At 35.9% G+C, this 20,395-nt stretch overlaps 1 protein-coding gene across 6 annotated transcripts in view; it reads left to right on the top strand.

The window, feature by feature from the left end:
- Positions 1–20,395, top strand: part of LOC132909026 (CCR4-NOT transcription complex subunit 6-like) — a 464,578-nt gene that overhangs the window by 31,974 nt on the left and 412,209 nt on the right. The window lies entirely within an intron of this gene.

Genomic DNA, 20,395 nt, shown 5'->3' with positions numbered 1-20,395 from the left:
ATGCATTTATGAGAAATTTCAAGGCGCGAAAGTGCGCGTGATAACAATATATAAAATATAGAAAGCAATATAATATAAAGCAAAATATAGAAAGTCCTTAACAATATTTGGCAAGTGGAACAAATCTCTACCTAGGACCTCCATCGCTCCTATCGCTTTCATAGAAATACTCGCACCAAGGTTAACTTTTTGGTAATGACCTTTGCTGTAAATATACGAATAAATATACGATGCTCCCTATCCTTCTTTTATTGTATTGTAACATTGTAAGAGTGAGGATCTACATCAGCATACACTATACTTATTTCAATATATTTTTCTACTACAAATTCATCCACCGTTCCTCTATCAGTCAACCTCAACACGAATGAAAGATATTTCGTTGCATGCGATTCGTACTTCATGTACGTGCCGCGGTGTATATATATATACAGAGTGTAGCATTAATAATCAGCAGACTAATAATCGTAATTTTTTACCAGTATATCAGACCGTAGAATTTGATGTTGTAAGGTTTCTTCGTTGTTAATGTTCTGACAACGCGTGGAAGCGAGATTCCTTCAGAAACGTTTAAACGTGTAAAGACGAAATATTATTAGTTACGAGTATTTATATGCATTTATGAGAAATTTCAAGGCGCAAAAGTGCGCGTGATAACAATATATAAAATATAGAAAGCAATATAATATAAAGCAAAATATAGAAAGTCCTTAACAATATTTGGCAAGTGGAACAAATCTCTACTTAGGACCTCCATCGCTCCTATCGCGTTCATAGAAATACTCGCACAGATTGCAGTCTAGTTAGGAGCAGATATTTTTAAAGTATTATCGTTGCTAAGTATGCCAGCAGAGATTCAATGTCTCCACTTTCTTGCCACATCGTACACGCATAAAGAAGTTGCTTTTGCGCGAATGGGCTTCTTCACGGACAGGTAAATAGTATAATTTGAGACAAGAGCGAAGCTGAAAAAGGGGTATCGCAGTTGTGTGTACTGGTCTAAACGAGATTTAATTCTTTGTGACGATGCCGCTTCTGAAAGGGAGTTCATCCCGACGGAATTGGATTTCGATTTCTCGCGGAGTATAGAAAAAGCGTGGAAACGAGAGAGAGTGAAAGCCAGCGTATTCTTCTTTTCCTTTTTCGCCTTTCGTTGAATACGAATCGCAGCACGTGGCACGGTGTACGACTGCGTCGAAACGCGGCAACTCGACGTTTCGCGACGGAAATATATTTTTCTTCACGGAAACAAAACGTTCTACGTGCCTGGAAATCTCGATCTTCCGATTCGATATCCCGGCGTAGATTTTTCCAATTAGGCTGCCCGAACATTCACGACGATGCATCTTGTGCTTGGGCTATTCGTTCCGGCAGTTTCGCAAATATCGTTTGGTATTGCGTATACCGTGGCAGCAAAACCTATCCGTATACACGTACTCTTATTTTCCAATTGAAGAAGAAGCTAATTGGCATGCTCGTTTAGTCGCGCGTCATTTATTTCCAGCTGTAACATAAATACAAGTTGATCCTTCATCTTGCGATTTGATCGAAGGATCCTAAATATGATGTTTCTTATTTTTTTATTTTATTTTGGTTTTTTACAATTTGTCCTTATGGACATTTGGCAAAGTGTTATATCTTATTGGTGAAGAAAAAAAAATATAAATAAAAAATAAATATAGCATGTGGGCGGCTACCCCCAGCGGGGTGCCAGCTTCGTTTTTTCTAAGTTATATATTTTAAGAGGTCTATTGGGTGTTTCCTTTTTAGTCTTCTTGCGATATTTGTTGTGTCTTAAACGTGCAAACTTTTTTTTTTTTATTTTATTTTGGTTATTTTACAATTTGTCCTTATGGACATTTGGTAAAGTGATATCTTATTGGTGAAAAAAATAAAATAAAAATAAATATAGCATGTGGGTGGCTACCCCCAGCGGGGTGCCAGCTTCGTTTTTTCAAGTTATATCTTTTATGAGGTCTATTGGGTGTTTTCCTTTTTAGTCTTCTTGCGATGATGTTCCTTATGCCTGGAAACGTAAAATCGCCACGGAAAAGTCGAGTTTAATCGTTGCTGCATTATCAGCCACGCGTGTGCCACGCACTAGTTGCGTACAGTGGCTCACGAAAATATTCGAACGTCCTCCGAAACAGGATAACTTTTTTAAAACTGTACCGAACGATTTGAATCCTTTTCAGAGGATAGAAGGATCAGTCGACTAGGCGACGCGTAAAATAAATTTGGAATAAATTTGGTCGGAGTCGCGAAGAAAACAAATAGTATTAGGTTGTCCGGAAAGTGTCTTTCTTTCGTAAACGTGTTTTTTACAACAGTGCACCTTCGTACAAACGTGAAATCAAGTCTGCAAAATGTCGCGGTGTTTATCTCAACAGAACAAAATGGGTCGTACGTAATTCGACAAAATAATGTAAAACAGAAAACGTTGTGCGTCTATTATTTTCTCATAAAACGAAAGAAACTTTTCGGATAACCTAATAATAGTAAAAAAATGTAATGATCACGCTTCGCAACTTTTGTTACGTGTGCCTGTAATGAACATCTAAACAACACATTTTGAAGAGTTACGTCAGGTGTATACGTACGGAAAATTTAACATAAAGAAACAACAAAACTGAAACAAGCAACAGGCATCGAAAGATGGACAAAATTACAGATTTATTACAGTTACAAACCGAAAGTCGTAGAAAAGTGCGATTTTCATCGTCCTTAATGGTTTGTAGTTTATAGCAACGTTACCCAATATGTATATTTTTATATATTTTTATTGCTTACCTTAACAGGATTATAACGTCCCATTTGCACGTATATATCGCACAGGATACTCAACACAGTATAATAAAATATATTGCACCAACGTGTGCCCTAAATGGATAAATATATACCATAAATTAATTGAGTAATTACTCTTGTCGCAAACTTATTTCCCAATGTAATGCTCTTTAGCGTTGTTTTTACGTTTCATCTTCGCAGTATCAGTTTTTCAGTCGTATGAAAGTATTGCTAATTGACCTAACAAATTATTATATAAATGCTCTAATAAATACAACGGTGTACAAGCGCTTTTTGTAGCTTTGCGATTTTCGAATACACACGATCTTGAAAGACAAAGTCTCGAAGGGATATATGGTTCACCGAGTTACGTCATTTAAGTAATTCAAGAAAAAAAGAAAGGATAAGGAAAAAAGAAAGGCGAGCCAGGCAAGCGTCATTAAGCTTTGAAGTAGCTCTCTGCTTTCGCATAGTTTTCTGTCTTCTTCATGAGAATTCTGCCGGGTTTTATGTCGTTCATAAAATTCAACGGTATTCTACGCTATTCACGATTTTATTTTTTCTCCTTTTCTACCTGTTATGAAAACGCAGAACTTGGCCCGTGTACCCTTTTTTATGTGTTCGAGCTTCAACTTTATAAAGCGGTCGATCGAACATTTCTGAACTTCGCGGACGTTTCTCTTCAGTATGTATAGAGTTTGCAATTTTAGAAAAATACTGCCCAAGTGATTAAAAACTTATGAGAAGAGATTAAAAGAGTAGAGTCGTTGATTCTAGAAAATCTGGAATTAAACTTTGTTGGAAATTTGTATAGTAGTGGACCGCTTTGGCTAATGCCCGTTATTTGTCAAATATATTTCATTTCAACTTTCCCATCAATTTTTAAAGTTCCTGATATATCTGATTAATTGATCTGACAAATGAAATATTTGATATTCTAGCTTGTACAATCAGATAGCGTGTTCGAGTTTCGTGTCGATGATATTTACGTTCCACCGTTTTTTACTAATACTAAATTATATTTAAAATTATAAATACGTAAGATATTTTATTTTACTGCTTGTTTATAAAAACGTACTTTCAGGTTAGCATATTTTCGCTATATATTTATTGGTTTTGTGCCTCGGTCGAAATCTTCCTTTACCGAGCTATTTTAACACTCCCATGAAATATAATATGACACATTGGAAAATGTAAAACCGACATAAAAATGAAATTTATCTGGCATACTAAAACGATACTTTCACTCTTGCAAGCGTGTTTAAACGTTACTTAAAAATACGAGTCGTTATAAATCAGGCGAAATTAAAAGAAATTAAAGAAACGAAACAGTTTCTCAACTTTTCACATAAAAAGAAAATTTCCTTATATTTTATCTTTCAAACAACATGTATTCATAAAATTATCGCGTTAAATCTTTATTTGAAATCTACCAACGATTATTGCTAAATGTTTTTCTTTTACTGAATTGTCGCTCGCTATTACCATTTATATACGTTTATAGGTATATTATTCTTTAGAAGAATTTTAGCTATCTCATCGTTCGTGCTTTACCTTCTGTTCCTCGTATACGTCACGGAAAGTGTTTAGACAGAATACAATGTCTTATCGATCCGCTGAGACCTTGTTCAATTTAGATTACATCGGAACGAAGTACGGATGGGAGGCCAATGTGCGAGCAATTAAGTCCTAAAACACGTTACTCCCTCAAGAGTACTTCTCTGACACGTGTTAAAGTTAAATTGCGATTGAAAATAATCGCTTCAACGACCACGTATTGTTTTCAAATTCTGTGAATCTGTTTGCAAATAATTTCCCTGTTATTTTCAGTATTTTTCAGTGCGAAACAACGACGGAAACCAGATAATTGTTACAGATTTGCGATCGAAAAATAATCGTTTCAACAACTGTGTATTGTTTTCAATCCTATGGTCTGTTTGCAGTGTAATTTTCCTGTTATTTTTACTATTTTGCGTAGCGAAGCGATGGTTCAAGTGCGATAAGCCATGGCTCAAATAATTGTTACACATTTCTCGCTAATCCGGATTCTTCTACAAAACAGTGTTGGCCTTTAGCGAAACACTCGTTCGAAGAGAATTTTCATCAAATCGTTCAGTCCGAATTGCCAAACCGGAATTTCCGCTTCTTATTTCTTACCTGCATTAGCTTGCAGTGCGAAACAACAGCGAAAACCGGATAATTGTTAGGAATTTGCGATTGAAAATAATAATTGTCTGGAATAATAATAATTGTCTCTTTGCCGACAATTTTCATCTTATTTTTAGCGTCTTGCGATGACGGAAATCGGATAATTGTCACACCTCGCTCGACGATTCCGGTTCCATTTTTCTAATTTCTCTGCAAGATTGTGACTTGGTCTTTGGTGAAACGTTTGTTCGAGCAAATTTTGCAGACCGTCAAATTGCAACTTTGTATACTCATTTCCTGTATCTTGCACCGCAAAGCAATGGCAAACATCGGATAATCTTCTTTTGAATCCCTTGGCAAAATCTACTTGATCTTCAGCGAAGACGTTGTCGAACAAGTTGCACCAAATTTTCAAACGCAAACTGTCCGGATGGCAATTTGTATTTCTTAGACACGAACGTACAAAACTCATTGCAATTAAGTGGAAACGGAGCGTTTCGAGATGTAGAGTGAATCGTAAAAGGAGGACATCGGGAGACGAGAACGGAGAAGGTTTCCGAGCACGCAAGAAAGCAGCGGGTCAGTTGGCGGGATGTCGGGAAAGGGGAAGGTAACTTTCTCCGGTGATCGTCCTACTAACCGCAATATCATCGGCTCGAAGATTTTTATGTATATCTACTATATTCTCCGCTCGCTCACAGATTTCCCTTCTATATGCTTTTATCCTCTCTTGCTGCGATTTGACCTCCATTTCCTATCTTTTATCTATTTATTGAGTAGGTGAAAGAGGCAGACGCGCATATATCGAGGTTGTGTATTGGAAAGGATCTCGCAGAAATTTGTGTCGTAGATAGGGGAAATACGCTCGTTATGATTTACAAAAGATGAATACCAACGATAATACGTACTCTGCTTTCAATGCGTTCAGTTTGCGTACTTTTGCCCCGAAAATGGTTCGTATAGATCGATAATTTTGCTCGGGGATATTTAACTGTAATTTACATTCTCTATATTTCGCGCTTTATCGCGTGAAACGTGGAACATGGATTAAAATCTACACAGAAATTAATTCCACTGTGTTTCTCGAGTCATTTCCGAGCCAAGCGTGTTTTTTCTATTTTACCGAATAAAATAAAAATATGTCGCAATTATGAAATCGAAAGACTTTCTTAAAATATTATTAAAGGTCCTTTTGTTTATTTAGGAAAAGAATGGTAAAGAAAGATCGGAAATTGCATCAATTAACTCTTACGATTAATGTTATCAATCGGTGTTATCAGTGTAACAATACACAAGAGGTAAAGTATTTCAAGTGGCAGATGATTTAATGTAAAATTATATTGAACAGGTCACGTTCAATGATAGATGGTGGAACATCGATATCAAAGACGTTGTTATTCGAAAATATGGACGTGTCTTTTTTTTTTAATAAAATGTAATTTAGTTGCAAAGTTACACGTAGACAGAGCGATTTTATTTTTCATTAAATCTGTCGTGAAATATTGACACGATAAAATTTATTTTTCAAAGCTAATGTGCCGTGGAAGTAATTAAAAATATTGACATCTGCAAGCGTTAAATATTACACAGCATTATTTTCTTATTTAAGGAATTCATACCTACAGCTCGTTTGGCAGTCGAATTGTACATAAAATAGAAAAGGTTCTTCCAAATGAATAGACAGATTATTGCGAATAACCCGATTAATATTTTTAACTGTTTAACATTTCGACGAATTGTTTCAATTTGAAATCAAAATTGAATTTTCACCACTGAGAAGATTTTAATCCTCGTTCGTTCCTTTTCCATTTTCGTAAGTTCGTAAATTGACGCAGTGGTAAGATACCGATAAAATGAAGAGATAATTAGTTTTGCTGTTTGTCGTTCACACGCGTTCACATTGATTTTCCCATAAAAGATATAACTTAGACATTTGACGTACCAATCATAAAAGATATAACTTAGAAAAAACGAAGCTGGCACCCCGCTGGGGGTAGCCGCCCACATGCTATATTTATTTTTATTTTATTTTCTTTCACCAATAAGATATAACACTTTACCAAATGTCCATAAGGACAAATTGTAAAAAACCAAAATAAAAAAAAAAAATTTCCTTCAAACGTATCGGATTCCATTCGCGCGCAAAAGTCAGCAAGTTTTAGAAAAATTGTTCTACAAATGACCGAATAATATGTTTTGCGAGAGAAGTGTGTCAAATCGATACACCGGGACAGTTGTAGATTAAACAAATAATGTATATTTTGTACAGCATAGACAGCCGAAAGAAAATTGATAATACGTGAGAATTACAAAGTACACCACAATTTTACAAAGTGGATTTACATTCGATAAGAGACGAACAAATATAATATACGTGTACTACAAAATATTAGGTTGTCCGAGAGGTTTCTTTCGTTTTACGAGGAAATAATAAACGCACAACGATTTTTGATTTATATTATTTCGTCGAATTACGTACGATCCATTTTGTTCTGTTGAGATAAACACCGCGTCATTTCACTGACTTGGTTTCACGTTTGTACGTATGAAGGTGCACTGTTGTAAAACACACATTTGCGAAAGAAGACAACCTAATAGAAGATTGTTACCAACATGTTGGAAAATTTATAGTAGGAAACTTATAAAAAATAAAAATTCATAGTGTATCAATTCTGAGCTTTGTTTCATCCGCTGAAAAAATAAAAATTCATAGTGTATCAATTCTGAGCTTTGTTTCATCCGCTGTGCGTATGTCTGTTAAAATCCGTAAGAAGAAGAATTAATTTATCGTTAATAGGGAAATTTTCCTAACGTTCGAGCATTGATCGACGCGTGCACGAATTTTCGAGCAGCAGCAAAAATAACGTAGGCAGACAATTAACCGTAAAGTATTAGTATCTCTGTTTAATGGTTACTTTGTTGAGCGTTGAATTACCACCGGTTAGGCGATAGTTTCAAGTTAATTCCCCGGCTAGATCAAAGACGGGAAAGCGGCAGTCGCGTGTAATCGCGTGTAGCTTTCCGAGTATGTACATATATAGGTAGACTCTCGAAATTGCGGCTGCTCCGACTATTAAACTGAAGTGCGAACGTGGTTGGAGAAAATAAGTGGGTTATTCACGCACGTTCTATAATCGTCAAAGCGGCAGACAGCGCGAAACGCCTCCGGAGCCTGGAGTTATTTCCTGCGACACGGTACCGTCTACTACGCTGCAAGACGGAAATCCGGCAGTGTCGCGAGGAGAGAAACTAAAAAGGGGTGTGGAGGAAGCGCGATTTCACGAGGTGACAATTCCTTTGACTGGGACTCGCAACGAGAGTCGGCCGAGGCTGGATATTAGAAGGGATACCCGCCGGCTGCCACTCTCGTTTCGCCAGTTTCGCGAGTGCGTCCGGGATGTCATCTCTATGTGATGTATACAGAATCTCAGTATTGTGACACGCTTTCAGGAAAATAAGACAAACCCGATGATCCGTAGGACGATTATTTTAAAGCTCGTTTGGGACCGTACGGTTACAGAAAAATAAGATAAACCTGATAAATTGTTAAAACATTGCCAAATCTTATTTGGAACGTTGCTTAAAACCTCGTTACACTCTGAAGAACTCGTATGTTCAACATCGTAGTGTTGCAAATATCTCGTTTTTTAGCAGTTTTCTTCGTTTACATCGATCGTACCTTTCGCCTCTGTTGAGATATGTATAATCTTTCGTGCTGGACTGGGTTAAATGCGTGTTAGAGTTACTTGTATGTGAGTATCAGTGTGTAGATACATGTGTAAGCGTCGATGAGCGTCCAGGCTTTTGTCAGGACAAATGACGATCGGCGAGAGTTTGGAAGCATCTGGAAAAAGAGTCGGTTAGCAGTCGAGTGTAGAGAGGGTACTGAGACGCGTGCTAGTATGTATCGAAGAATATATGAGGAATCCTTCTTGTAATAAATGTATTATTATTTAAATATTACATCCCAGTGTATAGTCAATGTTCCTTCAACATTATTTCGGCACCAAAGATCCACAATTCTTAACAGCCTCAATTCGGTCAATTCTGATATTCGTGTTAGTGTTAGGATTTTCATCATCATATTAGATTTTTTTTTTTTTTTATAGTTTATTTTGGTTTTTACAATTTGTCCTTATGGACATTTGGTAAAGTGTTATATCTCATTGGTAATAAAAATAAAAATAAAATAAAAATAAATATAGCATGTAGGTGGCTACCCCCAGCGGGGTGCCAACTTCGTGTTTTCTAAGTTATATCTTTTTTTTTTATTATTTTATTTTGATTTTTTACAATTTGTCCTGAAGGACATTTGGTAAAGTGTTATATCTCATTGGTAATAAAAAAAATTAAATAAAAATAAATATAGCATGTGGGTGGCTACCCCCAGCGGGGTGCCAACTTCGTGTTTTCTAAGTTATATCTTTTATGAATCATCATATTAGATATCTATTTTATTATGTTTCGTTATATCGTTGGACGATCAATCACTTTTATCGAGTCTAACTTACGTATTTGTCTGTCTACGCCCAACTCGGCGTATGCACCTAGTCAGTTTGTTTTAATGGGATTTTTTGGTGTTGTTTACAAGCAGCCTCTATCACCTCCAAGCTTCGTTCACGTTAGGCAATTTTCAGTCAAACGATCGAGTCGATCGAAGTTGTTTATATTCGTCCGTGTAAACACAGTGCCAAGCAAATTGAAATGACTTTCAATATTCCATTAGATCGTTCACCCTTCAGCCGAAGACGGTCTATTCCTCCGTTGCTTAGTTGAACGACTTGGTCATTTCAATTGTAGCTGCCTGATGCAAAGGTGGCCCGAGTCGTTAAAGACAGAGTTCGTACGAGTTGATCTCTAGTGCCCTTTCCTTTTCTTTACAATATACTGTACGGTATCTATACGTATACGTACTGAGAATCTCTAGGGCAGACTAGATCTTGAGAGTCCCTGGAGACGACTCACCAACTCTCGTAGAAACTTGCTACGTTGTATTTTCCATTTAGCCGTAGTTCCACTAAATTAAGGAATAATTATCGAGGAATAAATACATATAGTGGGATGTTTAACCTCGTATTTTCTTATCCGACATAGGACAGTGTCATTTAATCATAAGCTGTTAACAGCTCCACAAATTGGACTTAAACTTTGGACTATTTAACCGAGGTGAAATTCTTTCAACGAGATCTGGGCTCGTCGTAAACTCGAGGCTCGAAAATATATCTATCGATAATAGATGTGTGGTGGATGGTGAGGCGTGTTGTTGGTTAAATTGATAACGAGACGAGTTGATTTCGTTAACTATATTTACAGATATTTTGAAATATAGAATACAAAGTTAATCGCAAGCGTTGCTCGCTCGATGATATTAGTTATAAGATTGCGCGATACTGCGGTTGATCCGCTAGACTGATTCGTTATTCTTATTTGTTTGACCGATGATCTCGATGACTCGATACTGGTATTGAGTCGCGCGACTGACCATAGCCGTCTATTTATATTGGTCGAGGAGGAGCTACCAGAAGGTTTGAACTTGTCGCCGGTTATACGTAGCAGCGAAATTGCTTTATCCAGAGTGCATCGTACAGTGTTAATCCTCTGTGGCAAAACAACTACGCAAGGCATCTTCGAATCGAAACGTTTTTTTTTTTTTTTTTTTTAATAGTTTATTTAGCCAATATTTGATTTTTTGTACATTTTTGAGATTCACAATAAACAATGAATTTGAGTATAGTGTGTTTAGGCAAAAGTACCGATACGCGTCGGTACGACGTAGCCATGGTCTAATATGTGTCGTGGATTTTCGGTTTTTGCGTTTATTTTTTTGTTTTTTGGGTTTAAGTCGCATTGGAGCGTGATTTTTGTGTATTCTTGTGTGTGTTGTATTTTGTCCTGAAACTTGGCCACAAAACAGGACTCCTCGGTGTATTACTTTTATGCGTTGTGGGATTTTGGGGGAGGGGATGAGAGGGAAGGGGAGGGGGGATTCGAATCGAAACGTCCTAAGACGCGTATGACGCTACAGATGCATTACAAGTTCAGCAGGCGTCCTAATACGTATGAACGGGATTGTAGGTACACGTTCAAGGACATCGCCGAACAACAGGTCTAAGCAAAGAAGAATAGAAAATGCAGGCGCATGCATACACACAGATGCGATATTCAGCCAGCGTACCGCTTTTGCCACAATAGGCCAACCTATTACAAGATGCAGAAGGCACCGTTGCTGAAATAAATGTGCTTCCTTTTGAACGAATATTCACGGAGATCTACTCAGCCCATGCCGGCTGTTTTGTGCCTGTTACTGCCTCGCCTCTTTTTACCAACTGCCCCGTCGAGGTGAAAAGCAAGAAAGCGAGAGAAAGCGGACGAGAACAGAAGCTCGGCAAAAGCTACTGGCTTTCCCTCCACCCCTGTACATTTTCATACTCTCGGCTTTGTATCTTGTATTGTTGTAACTCTCATTTCCTACGAATTATTTATTGCGATGGATAGCTTTGTTCGCCAGAGACACCACGATTACGTATTGTCCATTTCGTAACGTGCGATTCTACTTTATCGTTGTACGCTTGTAACCTTGTAATATCCATTGTTCACTTTGAACGTCCCTCTTTTACAGACGTTTTATTTCAGTGTTGTAGGTCGAAAGTGTGTCGATTTCAGTCAGACGATTGAGCATAGTTTTGGGAATAAAAATTGAGGAGGATTTGAATTATTCGATGTAGTCGTGAGAAATATTCTTCTGATAATCGAATAACTCTGTTCTCATTTCACAGATTATTTGCTTCAAATTATTTTGTTCATAAAAGATATAACTACATAAAAGATATAACTTAGAAAACACGAAGTTGGCACCCCACTGGGGGTAGCTACTCACATGCTATATTTATGTTTATTATATTTTTTTATTACCAATGAGATATAACACTTTACTAAATGTCCTTCAGGACAAATTGTAAAAAACCAAAATAAAATAAAATAAAAAAAAAATATTTTGTTCAAACTGAAGACACGTTTCTTTGATGTTAGAAAAATGTAACAGGTTTAGAAATAGCGTATTTCCACGGAAATATGAATTTGCATGAAAATCCACGATTTAGATAGATTGATTTAAATTCACTATCAAGATATTTTACTTTCCATGTGAGATATGAAAATAAAAATGTACATCTCGTTCTCATCTAAGAGAAGTCACGAACAGTAATTTACTCTGGTACGTATAAGAACATAAATATTTCGCATATAATCGAATAATGGGAGCATTATTATTGATTTATACCTGCAATCGAGCCTCCAGTTAATGGAGAGATACAAAAAAATTCACGCTCAATTAATTTTGAAATTTAAAGGTTCTCTTGTAAGAAGATTGAAGAACAAGAATAGAAACTGAAATAAACTACAATACTTCTATTGAAAACCTCCACGTTTTCTATTGAAAATCGTTTACAAAATGGGGTTAAAAAGTAGCTTTTTAAAAATTGCATCTACGCAATGCTAAGTTTCACCTATTAAATACTACAACAGATATTTCCGATATTTTCTATATTTTCGTGTATCAAGTACAGTGTATAGATTTCTGCGTCTTTGAAATTCTCATAAACGCATAAAAGTTGGCAGTCTGGTACTACTATTGAAAGGAAATTTAGAGAAAGCTTAATTTAAGAATCTACTACGCTCGATATTCTAAAGTAAATATGCAGCTCTATTCCTCCAAACGATAATTTAAACTCGTTACTTTGGCGTACACTGTATGATATTACGATGCTTCAGGTATATTTTATTGTTCGCTTGTAACCAACGCTATTGCGGCTGCTGGTTATGTTTCAACGTTAAATTAATGACGGTGGAGTCTATTTGGTGTGAAGTGGTAACGAAGGTAGCTGTGGTGTATCCTTGATTCACTCTATTTGTTCCTTCCAACACGTGCTCTATCGACTAAAATCTGTAACATGTACGCACAGTATAATTTACTAGAAAACGTTACACGATACGTTTCACATAAAAGATATAACTTAGAAAAAGATGAAGCTGGCACCCCGCTGGGGGTAGCCACCCACATGCTATATTTATTTTTTATTTATATTTTTTTTTTCTTCACCAACAAGATATAACACTTTACCAAATGTCCGTAAGAACAAATTGTAAAATAACCAAAAAAAAAAAAAAAAAAAAAAAAAAAAAAAAAAAAAAAAAAAAAAACGATACGTTTCACATCGTACGAAAGATTTATCTGTATATGTAAGAAATTTTCATTTTTTGACAAAACAAATCTTCGCTTTTTGCTCTGTAAATCGTCCTCTCGTAAAACTTGTTTGCGTAACTGCAATTAGATTAAACAGTTTACTGTTTCTAATTGACCGAAGTGGTGACTCGTGTCACTTCTCTCGAGAAGCGTTCAGTAAATACGCTCTTGGGAGGATCGTAAGGCGAATTTGGCTATCGTCTGTGCTCCCATTCGATCGTAAACGTCATAAATTATAGCGACTGCTGTAACAATCGACATACCGCTGAGAAACATTTTACTTTCATACACGCGTACTTCTTCGGTTCATTAGTCTCACATCGTTTGAGTGTCAAGCTATAGATACCATAGAGAGGATTGTTCCAAGTCAACAGAGAGACTCGTGATTCTAGCAATTCATTTAAAATTAGTTGGCATTTGAATGATGGCACGGCGCCGTGAATGAACACATCTTCTGCTTTGTTTCTTCGATATTTCCAAGAAACTAGTGGATATGTTAAGTGAAACTGTTTTCGTAAAGAATAAATTGAACGCTGTAAAATATCAGGAGATGTTACACGGCGAACTATTGTTTTTCGTAACCGAAATAGAAGACAAAAAGACGATTTTTCAACGAAACAATGTTCCTATTCGCACAATTCGCCAGTACGAAAAACTGGTTCCAAGATTTCGCAATAGAATCATTACGATGACTAACATTGAGTCATAGCCTGAACCCGATCGAGATCCTGTGGGGAATTTCAGTTTACGATCAGAAGAAACTATTTATAAAAAATATCGGTTAACTTAATAAAATAAAATAAAATCCGCGTGCGCAGATATTCGAAGCAAAACTTTAAATAAGTTAGTGGATACCAGAAGTAATAAAAAATTAAGAGAATTCACTGAACATTGAATGAAAAGGTAACAAAATTGACATCGAGTTTATATATTTTTAACAGCTAAAGACACAAGTTTAAAAGGAGATTAATTTCTTCCAGACCTCGAAAGAAGAAGATTTTTGTTTGTAGTATCTTCAATTTTGCTTCATACATACTATAATACTTTACCAAATGTCCATAAGGACAAATTGTAAAAAACCAAAATAAAATAAAATAAAAAAAAAAAACGAATAGATCATGGAAGAAATTCAGATAATTCTTTCTATTCTAAAAAATTTTGATTCGTAAGCATTACTGCTTGATTAATCGAATATATTCAGCTGATTTAACCTGCTTTCAATACATACTATAATTTTTTTTTTTTTATTTTATTTTGGTTATTTTACAATTTGTCCTTATGGACATTTGGTAAAGTGTTATATCTTATTGGTGAAGAAAAAAAAATAAAATAAAAATAAATATAGCATGTGGGTGGCTACCCCCAACGGGGTGCCAGCTTCGTTTTTTCTAAGTTATATCTTTTATGACATACTATAATAATACGAAATTACGTGAATTTTTATTGTAATATTATGAAAGATCTAAAAATGGAGTCGAGTTTATTCACGGTGCTGCGTAATTAATTCCAATTAATTAATTCCAATCTTTAGTTTGTCATAATTACGTATATCTTAGCAACATCCGCCTTTCGTTATTCTAAATTCTGAGAGTGGCATTATTTTTCCTCCACCAAAAGTTCTTCATGAACTTGTATTAGGTCGTCCGAAAAGTTTCTTTCGTTTCATAAGGAAATTATGGATGCGCAACATTTTCCGTTTTATATTATTTCATCGAATTTTATAATTCAGATTAGGTTTCATGTTTGTATAAAGATGCGTCGTTGTAGAAGACGTCTCTGTAAAAGAAAGACACTTTTCGGACAACCTAACTTTAATGGATCTCAAAGCAAGTCGTATGAAGTAGGATAAAACTGTAAGAAATGAATTAATAATAACGATAAGCTGACAATAGATATCCATAGCACTATGTGTTAACACGATTCCCATGACAAATCTACCAAGTTTTCGTAGCGTTTTCATTTTTGTAAAGGACGGTCCAACGGGGGAAAATAAATATTGAAACTTTTGTGTATCATCCTCCGGAGTGCTTTAAATTTGAAGCTATCAAATATAACGTGAACCGCTTTGTTTCAAATATATCATCGTTATTGTAGCTTTCTGAATAACTCTCCTGCCATTGTGTTATACTTGAGTTGTTAAATATTACCTCCTTTTTTCACGTGCAACATTATACAATGTAAACTTATTATTTCGGAAAAGTATCAAGTGTCTTGATTCAGAGTATCGTTTCATTGTGCCACAAAATGTACGTTTAATAAGATACCATGGACAAGCCATCATTTCCCGACAAAGGACCGCGCAACTATTAAGTACACGCCAACTAATTAACTTAGCAGGCCGAAGCCTCCGTTCTTCTTCGAAAGCTCCCGCAACTGTTGCCGAGGAAATTGATATTCATGGTCGACGTAACTTTCTGGCTTCTGCAAGTGACAGTAGGGAAAAGAGTTGATTCGCGGGAAGGAAGGTCGCGAGCCCTGGTCGAGTTGTGTCGTTGATGTCGGATTGGTCATCCTTAATTATACTCCGGCCACGGTAGAAATTGTAGCGACCGCGATCCACGAATACCTGGTGCTATTCGATGCTACATATCGAGCAGGAAGAATCCCATGCTCGTGCTAGGTTCACTCAGACGATATTACAGTCGAAAGCTAGCGTATGTAGACGTACGCGCGGTTCTACAGATGGAAACGCATCTATTCGACTCTGGAATTTCATATCACGTGGCAGAAGGGATAGTACGCCCGAGCATTAATTTCAAAACGTACCGTGCTGATGCGAGTTTGAGAGATGATGATGCATTTTGGGACATTCTGCGATCTCCAGAGATCTCCGAATGCCACTCGCAATAATAGCGAATCGTACTTCGGTTCTTAAGTTATTCAATAAGAATCTCTTTTCTCCGGTATGTTCCACGGATTTAACGTTTAACGTTTCTTTAATTCGCCTGTTGACGCGTTAAGGACCAACGTTACGTCAACGCAACATCTCCTTTGCAATTTCCTTTCGATCAGTTCGCATTATCGAATTCTATCAAATTGGTGTTGCAATGGCGAAGAGGAATTCCGAGAATTTAAGTCTGCCTTCTTTTCGTTGCTACTTTTTCTTCCGCCAAAGTTCCTCTTACGAAATTCTCCGGTATGTTCCACGGATTTAACGTTTAACGTTTCTTTAATTCGCCTGTTGACGCGTTAAGGACCAACGTTACGTCAACGCAACATCTCCTTTGCAATTTCCTTTCGATCAGTTCGCATTATCGAATTCTATCAAATTGGTGTTGCAATGGCGAAGAGGAATTCCGAGAATTTCAGTCTTCCTTCTTTTCGTTGCTACTTTTTCTTCCGCCAAAGTTCCTCTTACGAAATTCTCCGGTATGTTCCACGGATTTAACGTTTAACGTTTCTTTAATTCGTCCTGTTGACGCGTTAAGGACCAACGTTACGTCAACGCAACATCTCCTTTGTAATTTCCTTTCGATCAGTTCGCATTATCGAATTCTATCAAATTGGTGTTGTAACGGCGAAGAGGAATTCCGAGAATTTCAGTCTGCCTTCTTTTCGTTGCTACTTTTTCTTCCGCCAAAGTTCCTCTTACGAAATTCTCCGGTATGTTCCACGGATTTAACGTTTAACGTTTCTTTAATTCGTCTTTGACGCGTTAAGGACCAACGTTACGTCAACGCAACATCTCCTTTGTAATTTCCTTTCGATCAGTTCGCATTATCGAATTCTATCAAATTGGTGTTGTAACGGCGAAGAGGAATTCCGAGAATTTAAGTCTGCCTTCTTTTCGTTGCTACTTTTTCTTCCAAACGTGCAACACAACAAACATCGCAAGAAGACTAAAAAGGAAACACCCAATAGACCTCATAAAAGATATAACTTAGAAAAAAAACGAAGCTGGCACCCCGCTGGGGGTAGCCGCCCACATGCTATATTATTTTTTATTTATATTTTTTTCTTCACCAACAAGATATAACACTTTACCAAATGTCCGCAAGGACAAATTGTAAAATAACCAAAATAAAATAAAAAAAAAAAAAAAAAACTTTTTCTTCCGCCAAAGTTCCTCTTACGAAATTTGAAGAAATCCAAGTGTCTTATAGCACAGCGATGTACTATTCTGTTTTCGAATTATAGCACTTGCTTCTTTGCCTCTAATTCCTCGCCCATTTCGCCCGCGTCTCTTTGATAAACTTCGGTGTACGTGAATTTTACTATCTCGTCGCTTGGTACCTAATGGGTCGATAAAAAATCCAAACACCGAGAAACTACGTTTATTTGAAACAAATTTTAGTCGGATCGAGCGAACTCTCGTCAGTCGAATCCGCTCATTTGAATGTGAATTGTTTCTACGTAAACGAAAAATCATGGGAATCGGTGCGCTCCTACCGTACGAATTCCAACAAAATTCCGACAAGTTCGCACGAATACGATTTTCTTGTATCCGTTCTATTCATTTTTACCATTCACGGTTCTTTGAGAATGTACGTTACTCGTAACACGATCGATAAATTTAACATCTATCGCTAAACATTATCTGTGTACGCGGTACAGCCACTGGACAAGGAAAAATGAGTAAACATTATTACAGTGTACCGTTTTGCTATTTGCTAGACATTTCTTAACACTCGTTAACGTAGTAATTGTGACATTTCTCTAATGTTTTCACGATCTGTCTCCCACCGTCCGAACGTTTCCTGGCAACGGTATTTCCATCGTATCGGTACCGTGTATTTCATCTGATGTGCTGCAGCGTAACGGCTCTCTTTCTCTCTCATTAGATATTCGTATCTGTTTAATGAGTAGAAATACGTATACGTCTGATAGAACATAGAATCGTTTTAACGCTTTATTGCGATCGATCGAATAGTCGGTACCGTTATGTCCAGCAGGATTTCGGGATCGTGGTACGTTGTTACCAATGAAATGAGGGATTAGAAGCGATGGAGCGTCATCTTCACCGGCCTATAAATGAACTGTATTTCTTTTAGACCTGTTTCGCACGACCCTTTGCACTCGATACCGTACACTTCTGTCTTGAGCGATGATTCACGGTCCTAGCTTTTCTGACTAATGAAACTGTACATCTGCCGGGGAATTATTCCGTCTTAAAAGAAGCCGAAATTTTGAATAATTAAATCCACGTGCAAATGTAAAACGATCGTAATTTAGAAATATAAAAAATCTGCCCATTATGATAATCAAAATAGATATTACGCAAGATGCACTTGTCTATCAACGAGCTCTGTTATACACGTAATAGTTAAATGAATATAAAATTTATAATAAATTAAAATTGTGTAAGAGATAAAGCGGAAAACGAACTAATATCGTTTAATATTAAAATGTGATAAGCAGTTACAAACGAATACATATTTCATGAACTTATAAGTATTCAAACATTTTGGTCGATTCGTAGCAACGGTGCAAAGTGTATAAATTAACCACGAATTAATAATTAGGAGAAGTCTTCTCATGCAATTAACAGACTATAAATATAAATTATTTATTCTATATATATATATTCGATTTAAATTACCTGTATTAACATTTTTTATGAAATCTTTCTCATTCTAGAAGAACTTTCTCCATCTGTTCCGTGATTCAAAAATTAAGAAATCTAAATATAAAGAGCACGTCGAGCAACAAAATATCTGTATAACACTCAGTGACAAATATCTATTTTACTATCGCGTACTGAATTTTAAAAATCTACACGATTGCGTCATAATATTCTACCGTAACTGCGGTATAACGATGATAGAAAATACAGTCATTGTATTGCGATTTATTTCGTCATTTTGTAATTAAGATATATCTTTTCGGAAATAAATATATTTTCGAACGGTTGTGTAGCTTTGTTATATAAATATATATTATTTTCATATATTATATATTACACTAAATACATTATATTAACAATATAATTTAATATACACATACATATCAAATATATATATATATATATATATATATAATACATATATTTATTATATATATACAATTATCTTCATCTTATTATACTATGTATATAAATATAAATATAATGGATAATCGTGAAAGTTTAATATCAACAGAAAGATTGATCAAGAGATGACTTGCTTATATGTTAGGTCGTGGATAATTTCCAGTTGTTGATGATTCCGGTATCACGACATCACGGCGAATTACGAATGAATTGGTGCAGTTTGCCAAGGAGATCAGTCGCAGGTGTTTGACCCCAATCAACATGCAGATGATGCATTTGTTCGAACCCATCGTTAATTCATCTATTAGACTGTCGCTACCGGTTGAACATTACGTTCGTTCACATTCATATTAATAAATGGAAATTAAATGGAAATTTTTCATGTTATTTCGTGTGCATAGCCTGGTTTTCTCAGTGGAACGTTCACGTGCCATCCATTGTGTAATATCTTTCCAGGAATATAGGTGAAATGAGGGACGTATGATTTGAATGTAATTTTACGTACCGGCGGAATAAAATTAAAGACTCACCTACTTTTTTTTTTAGAAAAAAGATCGCTCGTGCTGCGTCATTCGTGATTCCTACAGTTATAATTCTGATTTCTAAAACTGTATGGCGATCGATCTATTAATAGATTCGCAGTCTGTGAATGAATATTACACTCGCGCGACGTTTTTCTCGCATTTATCAAAATTTGAAATAAATATTTGATGATCTTAAAATAAAACACACGGCATCGGTTACCTTTCCAATTATTATCTGTAATTTTCGAAAACGCATAATACCATGTTACCAATTATAAGAAGCAATAACTTTGTTTGAATTTCTGAATTTTAAGCGAAGATAAGGTATTTTTCTTCCTCTAACTTCATTAAAATTTTAATACTTTGTTCAAATATTTTGCAACTCTGTACAATCATAGGCAACATATTTTCTTATATATCGTAGAAAAGCGAAAGTTTATGTTAGAAATTATTTTCATAGTACAAACTTGTCTTTTCATTTCTGTTATAAATATTATGTAAACTATATCGTACTGAAATATCTATCAGAAATTTTCTACCAATAGTATCTTGCCTTTTGCGTAGAAAATTCTATTTTCTTCTCGTTAATAGAATATGTATATTCTCTGTAAAAGGAAATCAAATCTAATCGTAGTAAATTATTTCTGCCAGATGATAAATAGCTAGAGAGCGATAGATTCTGTGGTAAATAATCGTAAGAGGATAATTATTTGTAAAGTTACTCGG

Source organism: Bombus pascuorum, chromosome 7 (assembly GCF_905332965.1).
Source record: "Bombus pascuorum chromosome 7, iyBomPasc1.1, whole genome shotgun sequence".
Lineage (NCBI taxonomy): Eukaryota > Metazoa > Arthropoda > Insecta > Hymenoptera > Apidae > Bombus > Bombus pascuorum.
Note: the sequence above shows the minus strand (reverse complement) of the source record. Positions and strands in the feature narration are given on the sequence as shown.